This window comes from Malurus melanocephalus, unplaced genomic scaffold, assembly GCF_030028575.1.
Source record: "Malurus melanocephalus ecotype Western Australia unplaced genomic scaffold, MMel_1.1 scaffold_92, whole genome shotgun sequence".
Taxonomy (NCBI): domain Eukaryota; kingdom Metazoa; phylum Chordata; class Aves; order Passeriformes; family Maluridae; genus Malurus; species Malurus melanocephalus.
The window spans coordinates 1,105,334-1,115,132 of NW_026623324.1; positions in this window are offsets into that span (position 1 = coordinate 1,105,334).

Below are 9,799 nucleotides of genomic sequence, written 5' to 3' on the forward strand. Positions count from 1 at the left end.
TTTTCCTTGGCACAACTTAAGATTGTGTCCTCTCGTTCTGTCAGTTGTTGCCCAGAAAAAGAGACCAACCCCCACCTCACTACAACCACCCTTCAGGAAGTTGTAGAGAGTGATGAGGTCACCTCTGMKTCTCCTTTTCTCCAGGCTAAACAACCCCAGCTCCCTCAGCCGTTCCTCATAGGGCTTGTGTTCCAAGCCCTTCACCAGCCTTGTTACCCTCCTCTGGACACGCTCAAGTGTCTCCACGTCCTTCCTGAACTGAGGGGCCCAGAACTGGACACAGTACTCAAGGTGCGGCCTCACCAGTGCCGAGTATAGGGGAAGGATGACTTCCCTGCTCCTGCTGGCCACACTATTCCTGATACAGGCCAGGATACCATTGGCCTTTTTGGCCACCTGGGCACACTGCTGACTCATGYTGAGTCRGCTGTTGATCAGTACCCCCAAGTCTCTTTCTGCCTGGGCACTCTCCAGCCACTCTGTTCCCAGCCTATAGCGTTGCAGGGGGTTGTTGCGGCCAAAATGCAGAACTCGGCACCTGGACTGGTTAAACTTCATYCTATTGGACTYAGCCCATGTATCCAACCATTCCAGGTCTCTCTGCAGAGCCCTCCTACCCTCCAAMAGATCGACACACGCTCCCAGTTTAGTGTYRTCTGCAAATTTACTAATGAAAGACTCAATACCCTCRTCCATGTCATCAATAAAAATATTAAACAGAGCTGGTCCCAGTACAGACCCCTGAGGGACACCACTGGTGACTGGCTGCCAGCTGGGTGTGTGACCAGACTGTGATGTACCCCCAGCTTCAGCAGGGCAGAGCCAACATTTTCAAGCAGAAGAGTGTTGAAACCATTTTTTCAACTAGAGAGCAGTGAGCCTTCTCTCCCACCCCCCATGTGCCTCTGTGGGGCCTGGATCCTGTGATGAGAGACACAGTGGTGCTCTCCAGACCAGCCCACAGACAGCCATGCCCCACTGCACCAAGGGCTGCTGCCTTGGAAGTCTGCCCAGATGGCCAAACCACAGCCATGGAAGGTTTGAGAGGTGTGGGCAGGCTTTGGCTCTCTCTCCATCCTTCACCACCCCTTGTACCTGCAGGTGTTGAAACCTGCATCTCACAATGGCYGTGTTCCCTGATTCTTCTGGGATGCTGCCAGCTTTGGAGAAGGTTAATGAAGGAAAATAACATCTGTAGCAGTTTATAAGTGAGCTAATTCTAGAACAGACTGTTGTGAGTGAAGACAAAGTATATCTGTAGATCAACATCTCTCCAGATGCCAAACTCTAACCATCTGCTATAGGCAGTTACAGAAAAAGAAATCCTTAAGAAAACATCATCTCTTGTCAGAGAAAATGCAAGCAGCCCAAAATGCAGAAGCCCAACTATAAAGTTAGATATCAGGAATCCCCAAGCTGTACTATTTATAGAAAACTTTAGAAAATGAAGAGGAAAGCACCTCACAGAACTCTTGCTTTACTTGAGTTCCTGTATTTCCAGTACCGCGAGAAGAATGATATGAAAACTTGTCAGTGAAAAGTTACCTGGATGTTTATTTTTAAAGAAATGTAAATCAAGCTAATRAAGGTGTTGTCTTTGCTGGCATACAGGCATTATTCCAGGGCATTATCATGTAGATTTGAACTTTCCTTACTGCAACCCACTAGGTTTTTTCAATAGCCTTTTTCTGAGTTACCTCCATGCCTGTGCATGAACTGCTGGGCAGCAATCTCCACAAATTCTATAAAGGCAGTACTCCTATGTAGGGGCTGGCAAAATCTTCAAGTGTTCTACAGGGTTTTCACTGCTGCAGAGATGTCTGAGGACAGAGACCTTTTCTAGTGCTGAACCAGAAAYTGGAGAGGAGAGCTCTTCAGGCTGGGAGTGAAGAAGGCCAAAAAAAGAGARGAGAAGCAAAAGAAGAAAATATTCTTCTGAATTCTGCATCACTGAGCACTTAACAAYATTTTTAGTAAGGGTTCCTATGGCTTTTGGGACAGATATACCTTTCTTCATTTCCCCCCAAACACATACAAACACACACTCTAAGACACTGCACAGTATTTTTTCTGGTGTCAGATGGCATCGAAGATTACAAGAAACTTTAATAATACATTATTATTGCTATTACTCAAGCAATTCCCTCTTTAAAAGTTATGAAATATGGATAATAAATATAATCTGAATAAGAACATATTTTCTTTGTTATGTTAATGGCCTGGCTGAAGTCCACCAGAACAAGCTTATGGGCGTGACTGATTGCTTTGCTTCAAACCTCTGGATACTTTATACAAACAGGCTCAAAAAAGGTCACTTTGCACAGACCTGCTCATTTGATGCTGCCTCAGCCAGGAGAACAGCCCAGGCTGAAAACTCTTTTTCAATCAAGACATTCTTACACTAATGAAAACMAATTCATAATTGGTACTTGGAAAAGAATTATCCTAGCAGTAGGCAATGCAAGAAGTGTCCTTGGGCTTCTCCTGTAAAATGATGTATTTMTTATGTCCATCAAAGCCCAATCCATGGACAAGAGATGATTCATATGGATGAGTCAGTTACTCTCATAAGTCCTAGTTTCTRGGGCATGAAAACTTGACCAGACAATGAAAACACAGTTAAAGCACAAGCTAAAGCAATGGGTGTAATTCCTAGAGGTGATTAGGAATTTGGCCATTAAATTCTTTCAAGGTATGCCCACCTGCTGTAAATAAAGTTTCCTCCAAGATACACAGCTTTTTTTCTTTTTTTTTTTTTTTTTTTTTTTTTTTTTTTTTTTTTTTTGATTTCAATAACACAACAGTAAGAATATTCTCTGTTTCTCTGCTTCCAGTTTTGGCGTCCTTCCATTTTAACCCCTCACCTGATCAGCATCCAGGTCTATAACCATGTTTTCTCAAACCTCAAGTTCTTAAGAACTTGGCAAAAAAAGACCATCACGAACAATTTTTTCCCAAGAAGGAGCTGGACAGGCCGTATAGCTGAGTCTTGTGCAATGTTCAAACACCTGGAAATGGTGGACATWTAAATCACCAAAAAAATATAAATGCTCTTCAGTCTTTGAAAATTTCCACGAGGAAGTGTTTAAATGGAAAGGCCTTTTTATCCCCAAAGTAATCCTGTGAACCCTGGCAATTTTATTTGCAATTTGCTTGGCTTTCATGAGCTGATTGTGTGCAGTGGGATTAGTAAGGAAGATAGCCCAGATAATCTCTCCCACCACATGTGATGTTTGCCTCTGTCCATGCACTTACAATGAACAATAAACATCTGATCAGAGCCTCCAGTTCCCGCTGCTGTGGGAATTCAGGCTGGTAAACTCACGAGCAGCCTTCACTTTGTTTTGTTTCACTGAAATGGACCCAGAGATTGTGAGAGCCTCCCCAGTGCCAGCCCTGACACAGCAGCACTGTGCACAGTCACAGGAGACACGTGCAGCTTGAGCAGAATTCCAGAGTAGGAATTCTCTCACTCCAYGCAACGATCACACTTCATGTCTGAACTGGACAAACACATTTRGGTTGTGTTCTGTCTGCAGCTCAGCTTTTAGCCTCTCCATCAAGATTGGAAACATCAGTACCACTGGCATCAGTTGTGATATTGATGCCGTGTAGAGGCATTTACAAGCATTTCCAGACAACATATTGCCTCATCATAGCTAGGCTACCAAAAATCCTGCCGCTTTCTTTGCTCCCTGCAGCTTAGGGAGGAGTGCAGGGAGTGGGGCAGGGAGGAGGAGGGAAGACTTTTGCTCTAAACACGTAAGGTACAACCAAACACCTGAATCCTCCTCTTTCCCTGTCCTTTATTCTCAAGCCAGAAGTAGTCACTGTCTTTCTGAGCACAAGATGAAGCCAACCAAGGTGGTGTGCCTGCCAAATTGTTCACTGGAGATGCAGTTCCTTTGKGTGATGCTCCTTTGAAGCTACTTTCTCCTCAAAGCATAGTGCTGACCACACCAAGTAACCAAATAAGAGGACTAGTTCCCAAGGATTTGCAGGCTGTGGGATCTGACTCTGCTTTTATATCCTTTTGTAAATCAACAGCAGTAACCGAGTGACCTTAGACCCAGCTCCCAAGTGGAGACATTCCACCTTGGCTCCTTAGAAGAACAGTCACAAGCCCTTAAGCTATAATAGTGCAAACCATTTGATGATTTTTCCCGTACAAAAGTTTCAGAAGACAAAAATACAGACCTGCAGTTTCCCTTTGGGGCTGGACAGGTCCCATGTGTCCAAGGGAGGTACCTGGAAGAAACAARAGAGAAAAGTGAGCCTATGCTAAACTTTTGACTCAAAGCAAATGCTGTCTGCTGTGCCAAATCTGCTATTTCACCTGCCTGCCTTTTTCTTCTTTCAAGATCCCAGGCTGGAGCTGGAAAAGACAAGTGAAACTCTCTGTTTGAGCCATCCTGTGGGTGAGAAGCTTTCTTTAAGGAAGTTATTCCACTCAGGGAATCTGGCAGCCCATAAATCACAAGACTAATGTTCACTGTAAATTAGTGCAGAATCAGCCAGGCAGAAAACCCCAGTGGCTGTAACATTTCACGTGTTATGAACAGGAGTAGTTGCTTTGTACAACATGAAATAACCAAGAAACAATAGCATATCTCTTATACTATGGCTACAAAGACTCCCTCCATGCACCTGAAGAAACTAATAGTATTATGTATTTTATGATCAATGCTTAGGCTTCAAAGGCAAAACTCAGCTCCTTCTTCTTGGCTGATCTTGGGTGAAATTGAGTTTGTTGTTCGCCTCCTGCACTAGAGAGGGAACAAAGCTGTATGCATTGTTCATCTTTTATCATCATGGAAAAGAAATACACAGATTTCAACATCACATTTCCCTGGCTCCAACTCATATCTAAGTGTCATTGAACCTGMTAACAGGTTGAGGTTCAATGACAGACCAACCCAAATCTGGCTCAGGGCTTCTCCAGGGTCAAGAAACAGCCCCAAGGTTCAGGCTTGGAGCAGAATATATGGTGGGGATGGCAGTGGCTCTGGCCTGCAGGATGGTCTCCCCACCTCCTGCTCAGTTTAATCCAATTTCCCCTCCCAGGCCTGGCTGTCCAGGGCTCTGGCCCAAACAGAGAAAACACTGAGACAACACCCATTTAAAGACCATCATTACSCCAGCTGTCTGCCGCTTCAAGCAGCAGAAATCACTTGTTGAGAAAGGAGATATATCTCCAGGAACAAACTGGATTTCTGGAATTAATGAGTCATGTCACTRCTTTTTCATTCTTAAAACAAAAATTGGTTTACCTTTATGCACAGTGAAGGTGCTTGTGTCACATCTGTCTAAGGCAATCTGCATTTTGGCTGCTCCKGGGAGGTGTCACAGCCTGCTCCACCTGGGATCAGAAGCCACATGGGACCTCCAAAAGGGAGGCTGTTGTGTAGAAACACATCAGGCCAAAGATCCAGGAGGAAAAAACTGAACAGACCCTGTCACTCCCAAACTCTCCATTGCCTCCCTGTTGTGTAGCTGTACGTGTGATCCCCTAGCCCTTACCTTCTGTTTTTAAGAAAGCTCCAGACATTCACAACCTGAGCTCCCCTGAGATCCCCATGTATTCACGACTCTTGCTTAAACAATGCCTTAAACATTGCCTTAAACAATGAAGTCAACATCAGCTCAGTAAAAAACAGAGGAATCCCCTACAARCAGGCAAAGTGAAGGCAGAGTGTTTGCAGAACATATAGAGAACATGTAACCATGGCTCCGTGCTGAGGAATTTGCTTTCATTGCCCATCAGTGGCTCCTCTGGTCCACATCAGCTGCCAGCTTGACCCCTTGCCTCAGGAACTGATGTCATTTATGAAGGACTTCTAAGTCACAGCAAACAGGGAGGTACCCAGCTCCACTACAGCCAGTGGGGGCTGGACAATGAGGACCACTGAGTTCAAATGCTCTTTGCTGTATCAGGTGCTACGAGGCTTCATAGGAGCCCTCAGGATCATCACAAGGCTCCTCAGATCTGGTAGCTGACAAATGTAGAGACTGGGGCCACTGGGACTGGGTGGCAATTGTGGCATGGGGAGCCCATGCACCCTCCCCCCGGATCATAATTGGCACCTCAGCAAATCCAGTCACTTACAGATTCATAGAGCAGAATTGGTTTTTTGCTCTTAATTGCACTCTTCTTTATCTACGAGTGTCGTATTTCCCTCAGCAGCGGTGCAGCTTACTCCAAGGCTATCAATGAGCTYTTCTGAGGGCCTCAGGAGAGGAAGTCACTCTGTGAAATCCTATACTTATTAAATCCAAAAGGGCATTTGATATATTGCAGAAGATTGTTATAAAATATACATGTCTGATCCCAAATCTAGCCTTGGAAAACTCTCRTATTCCTTCCCTAAAAGAAAGGAACCCCATATAGACTAGAAACCATGTACAGTGTGGTTTCCCATTCTCAAAACAGGCCTCCTCTACCACGACACTCACTGTGTGTATCTGCACTTACCAACAAAATGGGAGGGGTGGGGGTGCAGGACAATGACATGAGTTTCTGCWCTAGGAACCCAAAATACTGCATTCAGGCTTCAGCCAGTTTGGTTTTCTTCTGCAGCAGTGCCTGAAACAGCTTTCTGAAAAAGGGAAATAGACATTTTTTTCAGCCATAATCAAAGAAACTCATGATTTCACAGAAACACTGTGACTTCAGCCGTCATCCGTGTGCAATGAGGCAAGCAACAGAAACACCATGTCTTTTGTTACTTATGTTTTCAGTGTGTCAACACATTCACCTGSCTGTACCTTACATCATCCTGTATATGTTGGCTCAAACACAATAATTTAGAAAATCTGTGGAAAAATTGTGTGACCGAGAAACTGAAATGTGGTATAATCCTAATAACTCCTCAGTAACAGCACAGAGCTCTTATCACAGTCTCTTCACACATTTGATTTTGCCAGTAAATCCCTCATGCWCTCTCAGGCTAGTTATCCTCACAGGCTGGAGGTCAGGTTGCACCCAGAATGGAAGATTCTCCTCTGATAGCATGTCCAATATGAGGGAGATTCCCTGCCTTCAGCAAGTTTTTCAAATGAGATTATTGATTTCATTTTGCAAGCGAATCAAAGTAGACCACCTGACCAAGAGTGCTGGGATTTCATTAGAGGGGTAAGGACAAAAGGTGAAAGTTTTTCTTTTACGTGGTGAGTAGAACGAGCAAAGAGTTTTGAAACTCTCAGCTGTGCCCTGGCCTYTTCTGGAGAAAAACGAGAGCAACAGAACCCCCAGTTCTTTTAGCAGMTCACTGAGTTGCAGTTGCTTAAAATGATGTAAGTTTTCCCTTAAGACATTCACCTAATAAAAGCTTACCTTCCCTAYATTGGTTATCAGATCCAGTCACTGAAATCTGGAAGTTCAAAAGAGCCTTCATCTCTGAAATGGGAGCACATGGGAGGAAGGTCAAATGATCTGAAATACAGGATAGCCCCAACAGGAGATTCTGCTGTGAGGTTTGACATATAAACCGCTGCATTCCCTCATAAACCTGACTCTGGGTAAGCTRCTGGAGAAATACTCATAAAAGAAGAAATTCTTTACAAGCTAAAAGCGCTCTTGCAAAGAGCAACTCATTTTGGAGGAACAAATACGGTCTCTTCACAGAGGATTTCATACACATTGTTTCTGTAATTGCTGTTGGATTATCGATCATTTGTGCCTGGCACCAGTACATTCAGCTCTGGGGTAATGGGCTCTATCAGCAAAAACAAAAATGCTCTGCCCTCTCTTTTCTGGAGAGAGTGACAGAACTCAGGCTCCACAGAGCGAGACGAGTTTTCCTGCCACAGCACCAGTTCACATCAAAGGCATGCTGGTGTTTCCTGCCAGATTGAAGGCAGGGCCTTTCGACGCCTGCTTCTGTTTAGGGAATGCTCATAGCTCTCTCCAGGCTCTGAAGAAAGGAGACTGAACGGCAGCAGCCTGGCCTGCCCCAAGCACAGCCCCGTTTCAGTAAGTGAAAATAACTGTATTCCCAGCCAAACTCTTCCATAGGTATAAACGGGAGGGAGGGTGAGCCTTTAACCTCTTGACATGTTGGTGGGTGAGTTAGTGCAGACTGCTGGGATTCCAATCCATGGCACATATCCCAGGCTGCAGCAAGGAAGCCCTGGGCATGAAGAGGGGGAGGCAAGAAGAGCTGTTGCTCTTTCAGCTACTCTGGCTCTTGTGATCCTGGCTCTGTTCCCCAACATAATTCCCATTACCTTGAAGAATGATTCAAACAACTCCAGTAACATGATCAGCCGAGTATGAGAAAGATCCAGAGATGATTCGGTCTATCAGTGCCATGGAGGCATAAATGTAGGGTTGCACCTCAGTAGCTCCCATTCTCTCTGGATCCTGAGCAGCCAGAGGGACTCTGAGCACCAGCCTGCCTCCAAGTAACAAAGACACCACAACCCCCCTTTACACATTTTCTACAACTGCTGTGTTTGGCCACTGATGGCTCCCTTTGGATGCGGCAAAGCCAGAAATGTTCCATTGTTTCACACCACTATGTGCTAGAAATAACCAGAGGATTTCATTTTYGCAGACAGTTACTGTGGTTTGTATATTTTTGCTCTTTGGAAAGATTTATCTGTGGAGTGTAAGACAAAGGCATAGGTAAAAAAAATCCCTATCATTGACTATTTTTTTTGTTCAGTGGTGCTTCTCACTGTCATTTACAAACTGATCACAACAATGAACTCATTTGCTGTTTGCTAGAATCATGTAGTATATTGAATTTCATTACAAGTATCCAGAAAACATTTTTATTCAGGTAATCCTTTATGGCCTTAATGTTCGAGGATCCATTTGTCTCACAAGATGAAACAGAGGTCAAAAACAACACTCTGTTATTCCACTTATTATTATGACAACATGCTCTGGTACCACAAGTATTAAGACTTGCATAAACATTCCAAATTAAAATTTTACTTTGAGAGATCTGCAGCTCAGTCATAGAGATTTGCTGTAGGCAGAACTCACACAAATATTCAGCCTAGAACTAATTTTCTTTAACGTGTTTTAACATCTTCCAAAACAAACACAGACTTCAGCACTTTAAAAAATACAGTTCTTTGTATCTTAGTCAAAACACAGGACTTGATTCAGCAATGAGAAGCTGTAGTTTGAAGCTAATATAAAGTATAGTAAGGTTAAGTGAATCGAGTTACTCTAGGAGTAAACTAGAATAGCAAACAAGGAGATCAGGCTCAAAGTCACTTTGTTGATTAGATACTCTGCTAGAGCCTCTACTAGATTTTACTTTTTACCAGCTTGAATCCAGATGAACTCTGCTTCTCAGTACAATGTTCCAAAAAGGATAGAAAACCTAGTTTATAAAAATTTGTTTCCGGATGATCATATATCATTTACTGAGGCATCCAACCATGTTTCAAACTTGCTTCAGCTAAGATAAGTTGGGTGAATGCATCTTACATCTCCTGTTCTCATTTATTCAAAATGAAAAATCACCTTCGAGGGGATAAWATGTTGTGTTGAACACAAAACAGGGCTGACTTCAAATAATCCAAACACTGATCTATCTTGCTAGCTAAAGCAGGTCAGGCTGTTTTGCATTTTTTTCAAGATCTTCATAACATTCATCTAAACATTAAAGGCAACAAAAGCAACAAACAATTAAAAGCTCCAGAAAACATACTACACTGCTGAACACCACATGTGTGCACAGTTTCTGGTGCTCCTCTGATGCTGAAGGGAGGAAAAGGGACTGTCTGTGGGCGACTCACTTCAGAGGAGCTCTGGGATATCGTCCAGCTGAACCACCTTCTG